The sequence below is a fragment of the Podarcis vaucheri genome (assembly GCF_965113315.1).
Source record: "Podarcis vaucheri genome assembly, chromosome: 1".
NCBI classification, from domain to species: Eukaryota; Metazoa; Chordata; class Lepidosauria; order Squamata; family Lacertidae; genus Podarcis; species Podarcis vaucheri.
The window spans coordinates 128,993,023-129,013,725 of NC_138759.1; positions in this window are offsets into that span (position 1 = coordinate 128,993,023).

A 20,703-nucleotide genomic window follows, 5' to 3' on the forward strand; every position below is an offset into this window, starting at 1 on the left:
CAAGCGGTGGTTCCCACAGCGCAGCAACCCGGCAAAGGGGATTCAGCAAGGGAAACCACCGGCACCTCTCCGCTGGGAAGCGCTGAGCAAAGGCGAGTCCCCAGGCAACACGGCCAGGCACAAGGCATGCAAGCTCTACCCCCCAATCTTTCTTAGACTTCTTATTGAGTGAGCAACGCAGCCAAGCAACACAGTTGGCGCCTCCCTCCTCCCTGGCCGGCAGGGAGGGAGGGAGAGGAGCTGCTTCCTTTGAAACCCGGGAAATTTAAGGGACATCATCAATAAGGGACAGCTGCGGGACACGGCGCTGGGATAAAGGAGTTTCCCGCCAAATAAGGGACGGCTGACAGCTATGTCCCCATCCCTGCTATATGCAGCAATGTGGGATCCTTGTTTGCAGATGTGAGGCTTCCTTGATACATTCTGGCCCAATTGATGCAGTTTGCATGCACGGGTTTCCTTTAATACGGGTATCACGTTTTAAAGTCTTTGGCAGGACTGTAAACTTTTAAAAGTCATTAGCTTTTATTTCTCCCCATCTTTAATCATCTCATATGCAGCTGTAATGTATCTTTGAGAAATCTGTTAAATATGTCGTGTCATCGGGAATCAGTTTGTGGTTGAAATCGGCGCCTTGTAAAAGAGAAATCCAGTTTGACGGATAATTCACTTTCCTTTTTGTTAAAAGGGGAAAAAGAAAACGTGCTTTAAACCTTTAATGATCTATTTTTACAGCCAGACTGGTCCCGGCTTATGCATATGGTTCAAACTAGAATCCCACAATATTAAATATAAAAATAATACTTTCCCTAAGAGGAAGCCACAGTATATCATTGAGGGGGGAGAGAAAACCACAATGAATTGCTAAAATAGGCTATTTGGCTATAAATAGCCAGTTTCTATTTTTGCAAACTTCTATGTGTATATTTTTAGGAGTGTGTGTGTGTGTGTGTGTGTGTGTGTGTGTGTAACGTATCTTTCCCCTTAGCTGTAAATAATAGGGTAAGCATTTTGAAAAAGCTGCCTGGTCACATCGCTCAGGGGGAAGAAAATGCCTCTCTTCTTCTCACCGCTTGGCAACATAACAGGGAACAGAGGTGCACATCTGTAAATAAATGCATCATTAGATTCTCATCAATTTGTAGGCTTCACTTGATGTATGGCTAAAATAATCCCAGAAGGATAGGTAAGCAAGGATTCATTTCCAAGCTTGTGCAGGCAGACAACACAGCCTGGCAGGGGGTTGAGGTGGAGGGAGGCGATCTAAATGGAGATTTTTCTGCAGATGGGGGGAAATCTCATCGTTACAACTGTCCACAATGAAGGACTATTTAAAGTACATCGTCGCCAATATACTCATTAGCCAAGGAGCTCTGGACATATTAAAAGAACACAGTAAAACAACTAATGAGGCACTTGAGTAGTAAGAGGTTGTCATTAGAGCAGCATCTGCTATCATCAGAGTTAATTATTCAGTTGCTTTGTTTTCCAAGTAGGTGTCTGATAAAATTTAGCAGAATCTTAATTAAAACACATTTTCAAACTCCTTAGATGCTCATCTCATCTAAAGAAATCGAGACAATATCCTCCATAAACATCAGGCTTCAGTTGAGCCATCAAACGGAACAAGGAACTCAGCCAATGCAAGTTTATTTATTTTTTTAATAGATGTTAACCGTTTGAGCGCTGGTGGAATGCAAATAACAATACAATTCTGCAGTTGGGAGCGAACTTTTCTCCAGGAGCCTTTCCTGCTAACAAGCTTTGCCAGCTAAGGCCACAATCCTGCGGCCTGTCTTGGTGGAGGTGCAGGAGGGTTCTCCATAGGGCACCTGATCGCCTTTCCCGTTATGCCGGAGAGTCAGGCCGAAGGTATATATGGACCTGCTTGTAGATCTCTGTGTGGTTTGCATTAGATCAGCAAGGATTTTGGACTCCCCTCCTGTTTGGGAGTGCCCTGGGTTTACTTGAGGACTGGTGCTTGCAGCAAACAGGAGCAGAAGGAGGTGCAACGAAGATGGGAACCTCAGGAAACCAGGAGGAGGTACTTTAGAAACACCACTCCTCCTCTAGGGATGGAGGATAAATTTGATTCAGGTCACATTGACCTGCGGACATATCTAACTGGCACTTCCTAGAACAATGCACAAATCAAAACACAGCCATTACCAATTCTACCTCAAGGACAGTGCTTGGGTATTGAAAACCACTTGATGAGAAGCTCTTCTGGAGTGGGATGAGTAAGCCCTATTTGATTACAATGGTTTATTCTCTGAATTTTGCAATACAGTTCTCCAGCCAAGTATTATTGACCCAAATCTCATTTTTTAAAAATTTAAAAAATGCATTAAAAAAAATTAAATACCTAAATACAGTGGTACCTCGGGTTAAGAACTTAATTTGTTCTGGAGGTCCATTCTTAACCTGAAACTGTTCTTAACCTGAAGCTAATTCTTAAACTTCAGCTAATGGGGCCTCCCACTGCTGCCGCCGCGCCACCGCTGCACGATTTCTGTTCTCATCCTGAAGCAAAGTTCTTAAACCAAAGTACTATTTGTAGGTTAGCGGGGTCTGTAACCTGAAGCGTCTGTAACCCAGGGTACCACTGTGTGTGTGTGTGTGTGTGTGTGTGTGTGTGTGTCTCCCCCCCAAAAAACACACTAAAATGCTGATGAATTTTCATGAGCACTTCACCCCCTACTGTCTTTCCCCAATCTTCTTGTTCCCAAACTTTAAGAAAAGATCAGCCCAGCAGCCATAGAGAACATAGGCAAGCGACTGGAACTATGAGAGGGGGATGGATAACAGCACATCACCAGGCTGCTCTGGGCAGTGCTGGCAAGAACAAAATCGCGTTCCCTACTTAAATGAAACTGCTGAAATGAAGAACTCTTTGATAGCCAGGAGTGGATTTTGGTACAGAAAGACTCTCAGTTCTGGCTCTCAGAACAAATCCCGGGACTCCAAATGCTTCATTCTTGCCTTGTGCACAAAGCTGCTGTTAGTGGATCCATTCTAGGGAGTCCCAGGGGATGTGGGGAAATAGTTCCTGTTAATCCTAACACCCGCGCATCACTCTGTTATGGGTCCTTCCAGAGCTGCTGTGACAAATGTGCTCCAACATGGCAGCCTGTTCACCTTATTCTGCAATGTCCTTGCGCTGTCCTTCTATGGAGGGGAACCTGGGTACGAGGACAAGGCATGTGAGATGGAGGGGACTCTAATATGAAAGGCCTTGATTCAATGAGAAGGGTGTGCCTTGTGGCAGCAGAGCAGGGGCATGGTTTGGGGGCATGAAATTTCAATGCAAAATTGTTAGAGGGTGCTTGCTAACTACAGCTATGCGCTTCTGTCACTGGGCTCCGTTGAAAATGGCTTCTCCATGCAAACCAGGAAGTGACCCCTCCAGACAATGGAGAGGCTTTCTTTTTTATTTCTGTGATCTCCTAGTGATGTGGATGCTGTTAGGTAGTTGAATACACAAGCACACTCCGTCCATTTCCCTCCTTCCCACCAGCCCTCCTCGTGTCTTTGGGCACTGGCAACCCACGCTACACCACCGGCAATACAAGAGCAATGTGTTATCTAAGGAGGGGGCCTTTAGCCTGACCTATCTCAAACTAAATTCCTCATCTCAACATGCTTCAGCACCCTCGTTTTAAATAGCACAATACGCCGTGCCAACTCTGGGCACATAAATTGTACTTGGGTTAAAATGTTTGTCAGTGCTCAACATTAGGCGTTCCCAACTGAAGCAAAATCGAGCACCCTGCTTTATTATCAAGTAAACAAATCTATGCCCTTCGAAAGGATCGAGCACTCCTTTTATTTCTAGGGAGGAGCTTATGCTTTTAAGCAGACGTGATTCTCCCAGAGAATGAAAAAAGCAAAGCGTTAGCCTTTGCTATCTTTCATAAAGAGTATATCTGGCAACCTTTCTGGCAGGTAGAAAAGCCTTCTATTGTCACACAGCGGCACATTTGATTATTAAGGGGATCTTAAATATGCATGTTTACCATGTAAAATGGAGCCTTGAAAGCAGCAAAGGCTGTTTTCCTGAAAAACCAGCCAAATCCAAAATGGCACCAACCATCTGTTAAAGCAGGACTCCCGAGCTCCCTTCATGTGAAATCCCACCATTTTGCAGTGACAGGAGCAACAGCCACTCTGAGGTAATGCAGGCAATATAATTAATGAGGGTGGTGCGTATATCACCGCACAGATTTCACTGTCTGTCCTCCCATGTTATCCGCCGTGCGAAGAGTGCATATGATGGCATGTCTTTGCGTCCTTGTTATCATGAATGTGGGCCAACTGTTTTCATAAGCCGTGAAGTGTGAGCATGAGTGAGCTTTTCAGGATGTGCCTGTGTGGAGAGAGAGAGAGACGCTTTCCGTGCTCGAGCCAAACCACTGGGTGATCATCAGCCCTCAGATGTTATGATCGCTGTGAGGAGCTGCTGCCCAGGGGAAGTGGTTTCCGTGGCCTCCGTGTGTGGGCTGCCCTGTCTGAATCAGCCCTCGGTGTTTTCAAGGGAAACGTTTCCCTGTACCACTCTGCACCTCCCAAAAGCAAACAAAATGGAATGAGAGACGTTTGACTTTTTATAGACAGCTTCAACTATCAAATGATTTCCAATGTGGGCTGAGTGGAAGGAGGTAGAATTTTGCAAACATTTTCATGCCCTTGTTTCTTCTTTTCAGTGGTTGCTTTTTTAACGCAGAAAGGGTGACAGAAATGTTTGTGAGAAAAGGGAAAGAATGAGAGCCCAGCATGCGCCAGTTGGCTTTGGTCATGTGATGATGCAAGACAGGGCAAGCGAAGGCCTCACATTGCCCTCATTTTGAATAGAGGGGAAGAGGACATTTGCTTACCTGTTGCCAAGGCAAACAAGTAGGGGTACCCTGTCTTGCTATAATGCTCTGCTGTTGTTGTTTAGTGGTTTAGTCGTGTCCGACTCTTCGTGACCCCATGAGTGTGTGATGGTGATAGGAGCTGTCCATGGGACTCTCAAGAGTCTCCTCCGGCACCATAATTCAAAAGCATCAATTCTTCGGCGATCAGCCTTCTTAATGGTCCAGCTCTCACTTCCATACATCACTACTGGGAAAACCATGGCTTTAACTATACAGACCTTTGTTGGCAAGGTGATGTCTCTCCTTTTTAAGATGCTGTCTAGGTTTGTCATTGCTTTTCTCCCAATGCTCTGCTATACGCTGGAAATTGCCAGCACAATGCAGCAAGATAGCCTAGCTGAGTCAGCAATGGGCTGAAATCTTCCCTCTTCAGCTGCCATTTAGCATGAAGGCAACATGAGGGCTTAGTGATGATGTCATAGCCAAATCTGAGTAGCTGTGTGGGGCTGTATTGACATCTTGCTGCCTACATGATCCCTGAAGGGTTAAGACTGGCATACTAAACTAGAAGAAAACCATGTTGCTGTTGCTGTTTTAATGGCACCAAACTGAGTAGCAGATAGGTGGAGTACACAGAAGTGAATTTGTGGGGGGTATCATTTCCCCCCCATGAAATGTTTGCTCTCCTCCCTCCACAATTTCAAAATCTTTTCAAGAAATGTGAGAAACTGTTTACTTTTTAAAACGCTGGATGCTATTACCACCATGAGAAAGACAAAAGGGTTGTTTGGCTTCCTAATGGTCGTATCACAACTAGAGAATAGTGTTTCCATCTCGTAAAAATAAAAATAAGAAGCCAACCATTGAAACTAGAGATGTGTGGAATATTTGGGAGTGAACATATGCCATCTCCACTAAATTTGGCATCTCTCCACAAAACCCATAAATTTACATTCCAGCCCAGGGCTGCACTAGGCCAGTCAATTTTCCCAGAAAACAATATTTTTACGGACTAAATGCTGAAGTAAAAATGTAGTCCTGAAATGGGCATGCTTTCCTCCCCTTTATTAAGTGACAGTTTTGACTGCTTAGGAACCCATAAGACTGCTTAGGAACCTTGCTTATCCTCTTGCAAACAACCATTGTTGCAGCTCTTCTCATTTCAACCTTAGGCAGCCTCTTTGGTACAAGTTAGATATGTACAATATCTATCAGGCAGTCTTCTGTACTTTTTTGACTTGTTAATAGCATCTACATCTGACAGTACAGTAGCTCAAGCCGTCTCTACAGCCTGTGATATGCGGAATAAAGTTTCTTTTCTTTTTTTTAAGCCTCCTTGATGACATTTTGTTGTGTGGGAAAGCTTGCATTTTTGGAAGCCACTTTGATCGTACAATATGGAAAGCGTGCTATCTTAGCTGTTTCCTACACAGAGTTGGAACGAGTCTTTTTTGGAGGAAATCCACTGGCAAGATCTCCAAGCCTTGAGCAGTCAGTTTTAACGTGTGTTTTTTTTATATATATATAAAAATTAAGTGTATTCTTCATGCATATACTGAGCAGTTATTTTGAGATACTGCCTTCTGGGATGATTACTGTCTGATATCAGATAGGAGTGCCATACCGCATAAACGTGGGTGTGTGGATAGTTCAATTCCTTTGGGACGTTGCAAGTAGGGCCAATTAAGAGCTTTATTAAAGACTGCCGGTCTTACTTCTCTTACAACGCATTTCTAGGTGTGAAATAGATGCTTTAGCCATCAGAAGTAAGTAAAGTAAAAGCGCATAAAAACAAATCTCAATTATTTTAAATTAAGTTTTGGTTAAAATATTGGCATAAATCTGAGCGACAGAGGGGGCAACTTGATCTCACTGTCAATCAAACCAGCTTTTATTCTTCTCCAAAGTAAATGGAGTAATGAAGACCACACTGATGGTCATTTACCCAAGACTAACTACATCCCAAGGGACACGGGTGGCGCTGTGGGTTAAACCACAGAGCCCAGGACTTGCTGATCAGAAGGTCGGTGGTTCGAATCCCTGCGATGGGGTGAGCTCCCGTTGCTCGGTCCCAGCTCCTGCCAACCTGCCAGTTTGAAAGCACGTCAAAGTGCAAGTAGATAAATAGGTGGCGGGAAGGTAAACGGTGTTTCTGTGCGCTGCTCTGGTTCGCCAGAAACGCCTTAGTCATGCTGGCCACATGACCCAGAAGCTGTACGCCGGCTCCCTCGGCCAGTAAAGCGAGATGAGCTCCGCAACCCCAGAGTCGGTCACGACTGGACCTAATGGTCAGGGGTACCTTTACATTTACTTTTTAACTACATCCCAAAGGGCACCAGTCAGAAGATTCTCACCCCTGGCAACTGATAGGAGCTGCTCTGTAAGTCCTGGGCCACTACCCACCCTAACTTCAGGCCCAACGACATATGACATTAAATGCATCTTGGCATCCAACGTACAGGTTTTAAGGAAAATTCAGATAGCAGCAGCCAGAGGGTTGATAATGACTGGGATCAGAGCAAGCAGAGATGTGGGATTTGACCCTCCCCCACCCCCATTTTGGACCTGATGAAATCTCTCTGTAGCTATTATTTGAGTAAGGAGGAAATCCCCCCTGCCATCAATGGCGAATTGTGCCCACCCACCAAGCATTTCTCCTCCACCTCTGCTCTGATCCCATGACCTATACCACCACCCCTGCCAAACAGCTAATATAATTATCATTTTTTAAAAGTCTATATGCTAGGCTATATGCTATATGCTTGATACCTAGTTGCAAGAGTGGCTTTATTGTCATATTGAAGATGTACCTCTTAACCCATGACTTTAGACACTCGAGATGTATATTTTTGGGACCTGCCTTATTTCTGCGATTTTAAGTTGTCTTAAACATTTTTAAACAGGGGATGCAGGTGGCGCTGTGGGTTAAACCACAGAGCCTAGGGCTTGCTGATCAGAAGGTCGGCGGTTCGAATCCCCATGACAGGGTGAGCTCCCGTTGCTCAGTCCCTGCTCCTGCCAACCTAGCAGTTCAAAAGCATGTCAAAGTGCAAGTAGATAAATAGGTACCGCTCCAGCGGGAAGGTAAACGGTGTTTCTGTGCGCTGCTCTGGTTCGCCAGAAGCGGCTTAGTCCTGCTGGCCACATGACCCGGAAGCTGTACGCCGGCTCCCTCGGCCAATAAAGTGAGATGAGTGCCACAACCCCAGAGTCGTCTGCAACTGGACCTAATGGTCAGGGGTCCCTTTACCTTAAGGAAAAGCGAGACATTCCAGGATCAAATTAGAAACTGAGATGGCTTCTGTAAATCTGGGACTGTCCCTGGAAAATAGGGACACTTGGAGGGTCTGTATGCTTGGTTCAGCAGCCGAATACTGCAATTGCTGACAGGAGTGAGACCCTGCCAGCGTATAACAGCCCTGCTCAGAGTTCTGCGGTAGCTGCCAATTTGTTATCAGGCCAGCATTGCTATGAGTCTATCAAGCTGCTAGCAACCTGAGAACAGTTTACTTTGAAGGATCACCTTATCCCATATGCGCTCGCTCAGCCACTCCAGTCTGTGCAACAGGCACTTTTGCAAAAGCCGCATGATGTTCATTTCGCACTTGCAAGCGACCAGCCTTTTAGCGTGGCGACTCCTCACCCCATTGACATTAGGCAGGCTTCCTCTCTGCGTACATTCCTTTTGGTGCCTGTTTAGGCAAGGCTACCCAAACACACAAAGCCAATGTGTATTGTAATCTGTAATTTAAGCTTAAATTGTATACTTTTAAGTGTTGGCTTCATTTATCTGCCTTTTTTTTTTAATAAACTAGTTTCCAAGGTGGGTTTTCATTGACAGTTTTTATGTGTATTTTATATTCTTTGCAAACCACTTAAAGCAGCGGTTATTGGAGTTCCCCCACACGCACACACAGAGCCCACTTGAAAACCATTGAGGACCACTTTAAAATGTTTTGCTTGTTGCAGCAATTGTATGGCTTGCTGTGCTAGATGCTGTGTGTGTTTATGTGTTTGCGGGAAGAGGCCTTATGGGTTTGCTTTCGATTTATTGTTTGCTTTGTGTTCAGGTTTTGTATTTTTTATGTTGTGAATCACCCTGTGATCTTCAGTTGAAGGGTGATATAAAATTAAAAACAAGAAACAAAACAAACCAACTGTATGTTATTTATAAGCATACTATGGACCACCTTGATGATGCTCACGGACCTCTGATCAGTTGAGGACTCAGGGCTTACCGTATTTTTCGCTCCATAAGACACACTTTTTTCTTTCTAAAAAGTAAGGGGAAATGTCTATGCTTCTTATGGAGTGAATGAGTGGTCCCTAGAGCCAAATTGCCCAGGGGCAAAAAGCAGGTCATGCTTTTTTTTTTTTTTTTAAAGAGGGAAGGGGGTGTTGAAACAAAGCCGGTGATCCTTTGCTGATCGGGGAGAGAGATAAGGAACGCTAGAGATAAAGGAGGCTGCCTGGGAGGGGGGAGGTAAAGACAGCAAACTTGCAAAGGGGGAAACAGGAAGACTAAAGCAATAAGGAGAAAAATTAAAGAAAAGAAGGAGCAAAAAACTGCTCCAGCTAAGGAAAAGACACTTAGGCAAACAAGAGGGAAGGGAGTGTTAAAAGGAAACAGCTGATCGGTGGGATCAGATGAGAGATAAGGGATGCTAGCAGAGGCTGCCTGGGAGGGGGGAGGTAAAAGCCCATGGATCCTCAGGATTTTTACATTGGGTCACCCCAAATTTACCCCAAATTCACCATCAGATCACATAGCATGTCCATGGCTATAGCCTGCACCAAAAAAGTCACGCATCCACTGTTTCCTGGGGCTGCAATGGTGCGAAAAATGTGGTTACAAAGCACGGATCCACATGGATCCTCAGGATTTTTACATTGGGTCACCCCAAATTCACCATCAGATCACATAGCATGTCCATGGCTATAGCCAGCACCAAAAAAATCACACATACACTGTTTCCTGGGGCTGCAATGGTGCAAAAATGTGGTTACAAAGCATGGATCCACATGGATCCTCAGGATTTTTTGCATTGGGTCACCCCAAATTCACCATCAGATCACATGTCTGTGGCCACAACATGAACCACAAAAATCATACATCCACTGTTTTGTTCAGAATATTTTTTTTCTTGTTTTCCTTCTCTAAAAACTAGGTGCGTCTTCTGGTGAGGTGCGTCTTATGGAGTGAAAAATACGGTGATAGGTTTGATAGCGCAATGCCCAGTTGGGGCAGAACAACCCTTGCTCAGAAACTGCAAAGATTCTGTGTCATTTAGCTGTCTCTTCTTTCCCTGGTGAGAGTGCCATTCCTGCTTCCCACATCACGATGCTCCTTGCCAGTTCCACCCACACTCAACAGAGTGCTGTTTGTGAAGTCACCAGGAATGTGACTGGAAGATGACTTCGAACACAGGCAGAAACGTGTGGTGAGGTGTGCTCCTTGAGATACCTTGGTCAGTGGCAGACTGTCGCGGAGTGGTGGAAGCCGGGAAAGCACAGAGGGAGAGAATTTGGATCCTAGTGGTGGGAAACTGGACACACCCCAGAGGAGGGGAAGAGCTTGGAAGTGTCAGTTTGCATTTCTTAGTGCAGAAAGTATTGATCTGATGTGTAGAGATCTTTCCCAGTCTAATTAATTCCAGAAGGTTCTGGAAGCTTCTCTGTGTGAAAGAAACAAGCAGAAGGTTCATGATGTTTGGGTTATTCCTTCAGAGAAGCTGAATACGGCTGGCTTAAACTGGTTCTCTTATCTCTTCTGTCAAGGTCATGCTGACTATAATACAGTGGTACCTCGGGTTAAGAACTTAATTCGTTCTGGAGGTCCGTTCTTAACCTGAAACTGTTGGTGTTGACTATGAGAAACGATTTGAAGTCAAGATCCAAATTCAACTTTGCCTGCAGCCTCATTGAGACTTATGTTTGTAGCATTTAAAATAGTAGACGCTTAAGTAGAATGCCTCATCACAGCCATTTCAACAAGCCTTTAGTTTTACCTACTTCCATAATTCCCACCCCCCTTGCCCAGATTAGAGCTGGATTAATTATTAGGCTAATCATACCACAGATTTTTGGTCATTCTGACTGCTTTCCTTTGCTTTACTCCCAACCTATTGTAATTATAAACAGTATAATTGCTTCATTATGCATTAGACATACTGAGGTTGGCTGTGTATCTACAATTGCTACCAATTTTCCTTTCATTTTACCGCAGTTTGCATCCACTTTCATTAGATTCATTCTAGCAAAACAAAGAACCCTTCTCGGAATGCCCAGCTCTTGACGAAAAGCACAGTAAGAAGATACATTAGCATAAAGATACATTAGCATATTAGAGTAAATATTATTCATATAAAATATGAATAAAGGATTCAACGCTGGGGCTAAAAGTGACAAGTGGCGTAAAAACAACTGCTGAGATACTTCTAAGATTACCAAATCACATTAGCTCCTTCCAACCAAAGATCTAATCATTTTGCAGAAAGAGGGAAGGGGCAAAAATCGTCATCCACCCTAATATAGGGTTATCACCTGTCCCTGGTTGCCAGGGACAGTCCCCGGATTTGCAAATCTGTCCCCGGGAAATGTGGCAGTGGCAGCCTCAGCAGCCCAGAGCATAGCTGTCAACTTACAGATTTGAAAATAAGGGACCAGCAGCCTCGAAAATAAGGGATCAGCAGCCAAAATAAGGGATTTTAGTCAACCAACTGAAATACGAAGTTAAAAGGGACCAGATAATTTGGGAGAGCAGCGCCGGTTTTTAGCCCTTCGTTTCCAGAGGTTGCTGCTCAAGACACCAGCTGATGAAACACTGCAATTAAATAACTACAAGCAGCAACTACTTTTCACGCAAAACGAAGTCCAAGCTACAAAGATGCTGCTGCAGTTCTGTATCTTTTCTCTCGTGCTCCACCTGCAGCTCTCAGATCCATCAGGTGGGGCGGGAGGAAGAGGGGGGGCAATAGCGCCCGAAGTAAACCCGCAGATCAGACCATCTATGCTAGTCTACCACTACAAATCCACGGGAGAAGTGCTTGCGGTCCTTCCTCCACTTTCCTCCTCTATGGTTAGCCCTTGGAACACTTGCCCGCGCCTCCGCCTCCACCTCCTCTCTCTGAACTGCTTTCTCTATAGTTGCCCTCGCTCTCCTCTCAAGGCTCCTCAGCAATTCATAGGCAGCGCCAGGCTGCCCATCTCATTCGGGTCCTTCGGCGGCACAGCCTATTGGGAGCGGCGGTGACAGGCAGCGGGGAGCCCCCAGGGAGAGACTCTCAGTTCGGCAGCTGCGAGGAGGATGGCCTGCAGAAGGGCCCAAGGCTCCCACCAGTCCCAGCAGAGAGGGGCTCCCGGGGGCCGAGACTGGTGAAAGGAGGCCGGAGGGGGGTGGGCCGGGCAGCCAGGCAACACAGTTGGAGCCTCCCTCCTTCCTGGCCGGCAGGGAGGGAGGGAGAGGAGCTGCTTCCTTTGAAACCCGGAAAATTTAAGGGATATCATCAATAAGGGACAGCAACGGGACACGGCGCTGGGATAAGGGACTTTCCCGCCAAATAAGGGACGGTTGACAGCTATGGCCCGGAGCCAGCCTCGTAGCACAGTTGGCTCTGGCTTGCTTCAGGATCTGCTCGCTGCCACCGCCACTGCCAAAGGGGCACCAGGGACGTCCAATGGCACAGATCTCCTGCCCCCTTCCCCCTTTGTTTTGACAGATCGAGGGAGGCTTGGGAGTCACGGGCTCCATTGTGCGCCATTGCCCAGTTTTTAAAAAAGTCTGCGCATTTATATTTCACAGGGTGCAAAAGAAGGACTTTGCACCTTTATACAATATGCATAAGGAACACGGGTGGCGCTGTGGGTTAAACCACAGAGCCCAGGGCTTGCTGATCAGAAGGTCAGTGGTTCGAATCCCCGTGACGGGGTGAGCTCCCGTTGCTCAGTCCCTGCTCCTGCCAACCTAGCAGTTCGAAAGCACGTCAAAGTGCAAGTAGATAAATAGGTACCGCTCCGGCGGGAAGGTAAACGGCATTTCCATGCAGTGCTCTGGTTCGCCAGAAGTGGCTTAGTCATGCTGGCCACATGACCCGGAAGCTGTACGCCGGCTCCCTCGGCCAATAAAGCGAGATGAGCGCCGCAACCCCAGAGTTGGCCACGACTGGACCTAATGGTCAGGGGTCCCTTTACCTTTTATAATATGCATGTGTGCTTGGGCTCAGGATCTTTTGCCTCACTATTCCCCACTACTGACTCCCTGTTGCTACTCAGCTTTAAAAAAAAAAAAAAGTGTCCCCGTATTCATTGAAAAAAATTGGTAACCATACCTTAATACCATTTATTTTGCTTCTCAAGTGAAGCATGCAAAGCACTTTTAAGAAAGAATAAAAGGCCTCAAAATGGCTAATATTTTTACCGAGACCTAAAGGAGTACAAAAAATAACTTGGGGGTAAATTATGCCCCTAGAAAAGGGGAGGGGGGCATTCCCATTGCATGCTGCACCACTCCTTGTAAGAGCTTTTAAGAGCATTAGGCAAATGATACATTGGGCATGCAAGGCCTATACCATGTTCCCTTCCCTTTCACCCCAACTTTCCCCACATTCAGGGCCGGATTAAGACCTTAAGCACTTAAAAGAAATTGGTGCCCCCGTATTTGTCTAATTCAAAAAAATAAACAACAATAAACTGTAAGATAAGATTTTATTTTTGAAAATGAAACAAAACCTACAGTAAAGTGGAAAACAATGTTTATTTTTTGTATACTTCGACTTTATTTATAATGGAAAAATTTTCCTCCTGCCTTTTCTAATTGCAATGCTTTTGATCAGATCCTCAAAACTTATTTACGTAACGCATCTGCTTCTATACTCAGCCTGCCTTGTTGCATCGTCATTCTGCTGGGGTTTTTAATACACTTCAACTAAGAATATGAATGCTCATCTGATCAATCTGTGACCATTAATGTAAGAAATCTGGCTGTTAAGTTGTGGGCGAACATATCAGACGACACAGCGATTCCTCCAAAGCAGCTCTTTATTTGTAAGCTGGAACAGAACTGCACTGAGTAGCTCAGTCAGCCTGCTTATATAGAGCTCCACTAGAATGCAACAGTAACCATTTTCTGTAACTAGCCAATCACTGAATGTCACTTTCAATCCTTCATTTGCACACAAACTATCCAATCACTGAACGTCACTTTTGATCCTTCATTTGCATAAAACTATCTACAGTATCCCCCTGCTGGCCCAGGGTGAGAACTTCAGTACACAACACCGGCAATGTAAAATTTATGTGGTGCTACCCTTCTCTTGATGCCCTAAACATGGGCTTATTTTGCTTAATGGTTAATCCATCTCTGCCCACATTGTAAAGGCCTGAAAGGGAACTGAAACTGCCTTCAGCTGAAAGCACTCAGAAGTCTTCCCTTATCATTAGGAACCCTGATCAACAACTGATGGGGAGGACTAATAGGATGCTCAGCTAAATGCAATTATAACCCCTTCCCATTGAATGTGGGAAAGTGGAGGGGGGCAGGGCCTATGCCCTATAGCCACAACTTACCGTACTTTTCCGTTTATAGGACTAAGTTTTTTTCTTTAAAAACCATGTTTAAAAGTGGGAGTCGTCTTATACATGGTTAGTGCATAGGGTGGACGTTTGATTGGTTGCTGCCGTGGATGTCTGCGGGTATTGTGCGTCTTATTGGTCGCTGCATCAATGGGTGGTGTTGATTGGGCAACGCTGAGGCAATTGGGCGTGCCATCGACAGCTTCTGCCGGCGAGGGGACAGACGAGAGGTTGATTTTGCGGCCCATGCAGGTGGGCGATTTTCAGCATTCCCCCCTAGAGAAAGCTCAATAACCCTGGGTAATTCCCCCCATTTTCTAAAATTTGAGTCCCCAGAAAACCTCTTATACATGGGGGTGTCTTAAACACGGAAAAGTATGGTACCTTATGTTCTTATACAGTGCTTTTTTTCCTTTAAAAAAATGTTTAGGGGTACTCTCATTTTGACTCAAGAAAATCACCATTTTATAGTTCAAATGTTGAAAAATAAATACAGTAAATGGTACAAAAGTACAAAGAACATGCACAACACCATTGTCCCATCTTTTGTTTTTACAGAGTCGTCCTTAACTTTATACTCCTTTGCTGGCTGTGATGGTGACAAATAGTATTTTTCCTACTCATATTGAAATACTGCCCCTCAATGAGGCCAAACTTTCATCAGTAAAACACCACACACCCACATTCCACACTGCTTCACATATTAAACGCTCGCTTCTGTCTGAGACTCAGGAAACACTGTGACAGGAAATGAGGCTGCCATCGGGGGTAGCAATGGAACTGACGATTCACCATGCTAGAGAAGAAACTTAAAAATTTAAAATTTAGTTTCTTCTCCCATTAGATTCACAAAATGTTTAGAGGTATGCATACCCCTGTGTACCCCCAGGGGGGGGGAACACTGCTCTTATATATTCTTTGAACAGGTCTTATAACAGAAGGGCTATAGATTTGCACCATACTTTGACTAGCTTAGCAGTGCTGGATTCATATTGGTGCCATATTCTTGACTCAAAAACAATTGCAGTTGGGTGGAAAAATTGCCATTTTCATTGACCCATTGATTTGCGGTTCCTCAAAACTCCTCTTGATGCACCTTGTCAGAACACCTCGGGGAATTTAGTCCTCGAGTTTTGCTTCAGGTGAAATTCAGAAGCAACTCTAAGCTAAATATTTCCTTATCGAATTCACTTGGCACGTAATCTCTGCCTGCTTTCTGCACGGCGCTTTGGACGCCACTCAAGTAGCTCTCCCCCAATCCCCTTGCTAAAATAAGCAGGAAGCCTGAGGGAAAACTGAGCAGCAGAAGTCGTCTGGGTGGTGTTGCCAGAAGACATTGTCTCTCCCTACCCTCAGAAAGCCAGATTGGCTTTGCCGCATGAAGTCCTGGCAGCAGCGCAGGAGCTAAATGGCAACCTGACAAAGGAGAGGCCGTGAGGGTAGACTGTGGAGACAGAATGGTGGTTGGGCATGGTAGCTCCAGACAAGGTTTGCCAGTTTCCTTAAGGCTCTGGCTCAAGGCAGAGGAAGCTGAGCCTGGAAGTTAAGGGGTGGCCCCTGGGGCAGTAGGATGGGGTGGAGGAACCTAGTGTAGACTAGGGAGGCCTGGCCAGATGGGCGGGGTATAAGTAATAAATTATTATTATCACAGACTAGAGAGGGCAGAGGATAGGCCCTTGGAAGTTCAACGGGGGAAGCCTGACCATGTCTGGTGCCTTAGTGGTTGGTGGCCTGATGGATATGGAGATGGAGCAAGTACTTACAGGTGTCAGGGAGGAGGAATGGTGGGGGGAGCCCCCCTCCTCCTGAACCTTCCCGAGAAGAGGAGGACAGTATAGATTTAGAACAGTGGTTTGCAGAAGGTCATAGTTCGGAGGCTGCAGAGGGGAGAAGCTGGGAGATGCAGTGGTACCTCGGGTTAAGAACTTAATTCATTCTGGAGGTCCGTTCCTAACCTGAAGCAGGTTCTTAACCTGAAACACCACTTTAGCTAATGGGGCCTCCTGCTGCCGGCATGTGATTTCTGTTCTCATCCTGAAGCAAAGTTCTTAACCTGAGGTACTATTTCTGGGTTAGCGGAGTCTGTAACCTGAAGCATCTGTAACCTGAAACGTCTGTAACCCGAGGTACCACTGTACTGGGGGAGGAGTAGCAAGAAGTAGAAACACCAGGGGAGAGACAGTTGACAGACTAGGTGTCTTTAGAAAGCATTCCTGACACACACACCTGGACCAGTGCCAGGTTTACATATAAGCTAAACAAGCTATAGTAATATATATCTGACGTGCTTTAGAACTGCTAGGTTGGCAGGAGCAGGGACCGAGCAACGGGAGCTCACCCCGTCGTGGGGATTCGAACCGCCGACCTTCTGATCGGCAAGTCCTAGGCTCTGTGGTTTAACCCACAGTGCCACCCGCGTCCTAAGGGGTGGTTACAATTGGTTAAACTTGATTCCCCCCCTTTTTAAGCAACTTTTCCAGATCGACTTTGAAGTTTGTTTCTATTCAATTTCTATTTAAAGTTTTCCACGTGAAATACACTAAAAGGCAAGTTAATCTAAAAGGAAAAGATAAAAAAATCAAGAATAAGTAAAGGAGGAGGAAGGGTGAAACGAAAAAGCAAACACAAACCTTCTATCACTGTTGTATCATGCTCCTTATTCCATACACAAAAGAGTGAACACTTCTAGCTCTCACCAACTCTAAAGTTTTGGTGGTGTGTGTGTGTTTGTGTGTTTGTGTGTGCACCCCTCCTCCACTCTCCCATTTCCCAAATCAAATGTGAAACATATTTTCAAAGCCTTCGCGTCACACGATCATCCCACAAATATTCTTGCCTTGCTCGAAGGAGGCTTGGCCAAACTTTTCTGGCAGTTGGTCTGCACACTGCGACGCGTAGCTTATAAGCAAGCCGCCAGGAAAGAGCAGGGCTGACTGCCATCCGAGAAATAGGCAACATCTTACTCCGTATTTAATCAATATCAAAATGACACATCAACATGCACAATTGTTTGTAACCAATTGGCAGACAGTCTCATTAGGGCAAGTTCACTCACCCTTGAAGAGCGATGCTGAGATGTGCAGGGAGGAAGGCGAAAGCTGCAGCGAGGGCCAAAGGGAGATAGAAAACAAGGAGGTGGCAGAACTCAGCGGTCCTCTTCATGTTGTCGTCCCCCCCCCAGCACCTGCCCTGTTGCTCAGTCCATATGAGTAGCATGTAAGTGAAAAACATGTGGACCAGTCATTTTCCTCTCTTCATCTCAGTCACCATTGCCCACTGGGGAGGGAGAAAATAACATTACGGGATAGACCAGGGCTGCAGGCCCAGTGTACCCAGTGTACCTGAAGGAGTGTCTCCCCATCGTTCAGTCCGCTTGGACTTCCGCAATGTGCTCTATGTGGGGATACCTTTGAAGGTGACCCGGAAACTACAATTAATCCAGAATGCGGCAGCTAGACTGGTGACTGGGAGTAGCCGCCAAGACCCTATAACACCAGTCCTGAGAGATCTGCATTGGCTCCCAGTACGTTTCCGAGCACAATTCAAAGTGTTGGTGCTGACCTTTAAAGCCCTAAATGGCCTCAGTCCAGTATACCTGAAGGAGCGTCTCCACCCCCATCGTTCAGTCCGGACACTGAGGTCCAGCTCCAAGGGCCTTCTGGCGGTTGCCTTACTGTGAGAAGTGTGGTTACTGGGAACCAGGCAGAGGGCCTTCTCGGTGGTGGCGCCCGCCCTGTGGAATGCCCTCCCACCAGATGTCCAAGAGAAAAACAACTACCAGACTTTTAGAAGACATCTGAAGGCAGCCCTGTTTCGGAAAGTTTTTAATGTTTAACAGACTATTGTATTCTAATATTTTGCTGGAAGCCGCCCAGAGTGGCTGGGGAGGCCCAGCCAGATGGGCGGGGTATAAGTAATAAGTTGTTGTTGTTTCAGTCTTCTCTGGCATTGCATTTGCGGTGCATTTCCAACAGGGCACACTGTGATAAATATGGCGCCTTGTGCAAGGCCAAAATTTGACACCCACCCCAGTGACCGCTCACCGCATCTATGGGGGACAATGGCTGCAGCCCCTTCGCACTCTGCCTCGGTCCCTGGCATTTAAAGCATGCTCGCTGATGCTGGGAAAATCTCCTCGGCTGGCGGTATTGAGGGGCGGTCTTCCCGCCAAAGAGGACAAATTTGAATGGGCCAATCAGAGGCCCTGCTTGGAGGGTGGTGACTCGCTGGCTGGCCGGGGATTGGCTGTTACCCTGCTTGGCAGTGAGGCTTAAAGGGCCAGCTGTGCATGGCTTGTAAAATTTGTACACTCCACCTCCTTCCCAAAGCTAGGCAAGTGCTAACTAGGCTTTGAGAAGGAGCCTTCTAGGACTCTGTTGGAACCCTCACACCTCCTTCCCAAAGTCCAGCGCTTCCTAGATGTCCCTATGGGGGGGAACCGGTTGCACCACCTTAAATCCTCCTGTTTCCCAACAGCTTCTATTGAAAACACTTCGAGACACGCTTCACAGGCAACAACAACAACAACAACAACAACAACAATTTATTATTTGTACCCCGCCCATCTGGCTGGGTTTCCCCAGCCACTCTGGGCAGCTTCCACAGAGACCAAAAATACACTAAAATGTCACACATTAAAAACTTCCCTGAACAGGGCTGCCTTAAGATGTCTTCTGAATGTCAGGTAGTTGTTTATCGCTTTGACATCTGATGGGAGGGCATTCCACAGGGCAGGTGCCACTACCGAGAAGGCCCTCTGCCTGGTTCCCTGCAGCTTTGCTTCTCGCAATGAGGGAACCGCCAGAAGGCCCTCGGCGCTGGACCTCAGCGTCCGGGCAGAACGATGGGGGTGGAGATGCTCCTTCAGGTATCCCAGGGGCTGTCAGCTGATGCATGCTGGGATACAATACTTCAACATGCACACCAATAGGAAGGCCACAGCTTTGCCTGCCCCTTGGCTCATGCAACATATGGTGCCAGGATCAGGACAGGTGGATGTGGTTTGGGGAAAACGGCCTCACGGGCTAAATTAAGGCCCATGCCCGGCCAGATTTGGCCCACAGGCTTGAGGTTCCGGACCCTAGAACAGATTCATTCATATAGATTCCCGATGAGGTTAAGTGTGCTACAAGCAGAACCGGCCGCTGTGATTGCTTGTGAAAGGACATAGAGGGCAGCTGCTGGATTTCATATACAGTGGTACCTCAGTCTATGAACAGCCCGGTTAACAAACTATTCAGTGAATGAACTCTGCAAAACCGGAAGTGGGTGTTCCGGTTAGCGAACTTTGCCCCAGAAGCCGAACGGTGTAAGGGCACTGGCGGCAGGAGGCCTCAGTAGGGAAAGCGCACCTCAGTTTAAGAACAGGTTCAGTTTAAGAACGGACTTCCGGAACGGATTAAGTTCGTAAACCGAGGTACCACTGTACAGTCAAACCTCAGTTCTCGAACAGCTCCATTTTTGAACATTTCAGCTCCTGAACGCAACCCCCCCCCCGGAAGTAACTGCTTCGGTTTTCAAACAATTTTCAGAAGCCGAACATGCTACGTGGCTTCCATTTTGAGTGTCTCTATTGTACTGTTGCTTCCGCTTTCAGTTTTCGGTTGTTGAACGTTTTGGAAGTTGAACTGTCTTCCGGAATGGATTACATTTGACAGCCGAGGTTTGACTGTACAGAAATGTCATATTTTGTTTGTTTATTATTAATTTTCTATTTTGCCCTTCCTCCTGAAGGAGCCCAGGGTGGCAATAGATCACACCCTTTACCTATGCCCCTCACGCACAAATACGCACAAGTAAGTTTTGTTCAGTTCAATGGTACTTACTCCTAAGAGTGCAGCCTTTGAGAATTTTCCCCCTATGTCCCATCATAGCACATCTTGTCAGCTTAGGGCAACCTCTTAATTGTGGCCTCCAAATTTCAGATAAGGACAGTGAGGGTTCATAAAAAAAAGTTCTATATACCTGCTCTTCGGTTATAAAACTCCTCACTTTGGAAGTCTGCCACACCTCAGCATCTTTCAGAGCTGATATGTTTTTATCTGGGTAGGTCTTTTATGGCTAGGTACTTTTTTATATTAAAAAATGTATTATTTTGTCTCACATAACCTATATTTTTAGTATATTTGGCATGTGTTTCGAATAAGCCTAAGGGTGGAGAATACATTTGAATAAATAAAGACAATTATGAAGAGAAAAGATAACGAAAGCAGGATAGTGTCTGAGGGATGATTTATATTTTGGGCAGGAATAGAGCCACTGCTTCTTTCCTGCAAAG